Here is a 2,606-nt window from a genome sequence, read left to right as displayed (position 1 = left end):
TAGGCGAGTACTGGACTGCAGCTAAGCCCCCGAGTGGGAGGATTGCTCACCACTCGGTAGGATTTTACAAACTTAGGCGAGTACTGGACTGCAGCTAAGCCCCCGAGTGGGAGGATTGCTCACCACTCGGTAGGATTTTACAAACTTAGGCGAAACAGGTTCGCAGCTAAGCCCCCGAGTGGGAGGCTGGCTCACCACTCGGTAGGATTTTACAAACTTAGGCGAAACGGGTTCGCAGCTAAGCCCCCGAGTGGGAGGCTGGCTCACCACTCGGTAGGTTGTTTGAAAACTTTGGTGAAACGAATTCACAGCTAAGCCACCCACTGGGGGTTTTCAGACGTAAACAAAAGCAACAACAATCGTGCGAGAGGACTGTAAAGCTCTTGTCTTTGATAAACAAATTACAAAGGTACTTCTTATTACACTTTATTCGAACGAGTACTTAAGTATAAAAGGGGCGGAGCAGCTCCGCATTCCAAGCTCGTGGCTCGTCTTTCTGATGCTCGAGACTGTAAAGATGGTATGCTCCATTGTGGAGAACTATGGTGATGATGAAGGGGCCTTCCCAAGCAGGGGCGAGCTTGTGTGGCTTCTGTTGATCCACTCGAAGGACCAAGTCTCCCTCTTGAAAGGCTCGACCCCTCACGTTTCTGGCGTGGAATCGACGCAAGTCTTGTTGATAAATGGTCGACCGGATCAAGGCCATCTCTCTTTCCTCCTCTAAGAGATCGACTGAATCTTGTCGGGCCTGTTCTGCTTCTTCTTCAAAGAAGAGCTTGACTCGGGGTGTGTTGTGGAGCAGGTCACTTGTTAGAACAGCTTCGGCTCCATAGACCAAAAAGAAAGGAGTTCGTCCAGTCGACCGATTAGGAGTTGTCCTCAAACCCCAAAAAACTGATGGAAGTTCATCGACCCAAGCGCCTGCTGCGTGTTTGAGATCACGCATCAGTTGGGGTTTCAGTCCTTTGAGAATTAGGCCATTTGCTCTTTCTGCTTGTCCATTCGACTGCGGGTGAGCGACCGAAGCATAGTATACTCGTGTGCCTTGAGAAGCGCAGAAAGCTCTAAACTCATCATAATCGAAGTTCGACCTGTTGTCAGTGATGATGCTGTGCGGAACTCCATATCTGAATGTCAATTCCCTGATAAAACTGACAGCGGTGCTGGCTTCAAGATTCTTAATAGGTTTAGCTTCAATCCATTGGTAAACTTGTCGACTGCTACGAGCACATGAGTGAAGCCACTCCTACCAGTTCTCAGTGTTCCAACCATATCTAATCCCGAAATAGCAAAGGGCCAGACAAGGGGAATGGTCTTCAGGGCTGACGCTGGCTTTGTTGGGGAACGTAGTAATTTCAAAAAATTTCCTACGCACACGCAAGATCATGGTGATGCATAGCAACGAGAGGGGAGAGTGTGATCTACGTACCCTTGTAGATCGACAACGGAAGCTTTTGGTTGATGTAGTCGTACGTCTCCACGGCCCGACCGATCAAGCACCGAAACTACGGCACCTCCGAGTTCTAGCACACGTTCAGCTCGATGACGATCCCCGGACTCCGATCCAGCAAAGTGTCAGGGAAGAGTTCCGTCAGCACGACGGCGTGGTGACGATCTTGATGTACTACCGTCGCAGGGCTTCGCCTAAGCACCACTACAATATTATCGAGGATTATGGTGGAAGGGGGCACTGCACACCGTTAAGAATATGATCACGTGGATCAACTTGTGTCTCTAGGGGTGCCCCTGCCTCCGTATATAAAGGTTCAGGAGGGGGAGGCCGGCCGGCCATCATAGGGCGCGCCAGGAGGAGTCCTACTCCCTCCGGGAGTAGGACTTCTCCCCCAATCCTAGTTGGAATAGGATTCGCGAGGTGGGAACAGAGAGAGAGAGAAGGAGGGGGGCGCCGGCCCCTTCTCTCCTTGTCCTATTCAGACTAGGGGGGGAGGGGCGCGCGGCCCAGCCCTGGCCGCCTCTCCTCTTCTTCCACTAAGGCCCATTAAGGCCCATGTACGTCCCGAGGGGTTCCGGTAACCTCCCAGTTTTCTGGTAAAATCCCGATTTCACCCGGAACACTTCCGATATCCAAATATAGGCTTCCAATATATCAATCTTTATGTCTCGACCATTTCGAGACTCCTCGTCATGTCCATGATCACATCCGGGACTCCGAACAAACTTCGGTACATCAAAATGCATAAACTCATAATATAACTGTCATCGTAACCTTAAGCGTGCGGACCCTACGGGTTCGAGAACAATGTAGACATGACTGAGACACGTCTCCGGTCAATAACCAATAGCGGAACCTAGATGCTCATATTGGTTCCTACATATTCTACGAAGATCTTTTATCGGTCAGACCGCATAACAACATACGTTGTTCCCTTTGTCATCGGTATGTTACTTGCCCGAGATTCAATCGTCGGTATCCAATACCTAGTTCAATCTCATTACTGGAAAGTCTCTTTACTTGTTCTGTAATACATCATCCCGCAACTAACTCATTAGTTGCAATGCTTGCAAGGCTTAAGTGATGTGCATTACCGAGGGGGCCCAGAGATACCTCTCTGACATTCGGAGTGACAAATCCTAATCTCGAAATA

This window comes from Triticum urartu, chromosome 7 (assembly GCF_003073215.2).
Source record: "Triticum urartu cultivar G1812 chromosome 7, Tu2.1, whole genome shotgun sequence".
NCBI lineage: Eukaryota > Viridiplantae > Streptophyta > Magnoliopsida > Poales > Poaceae > Triticum > Triticum urartu.
Note: the sequence above shows the minus strand (reverse complement) of the source record.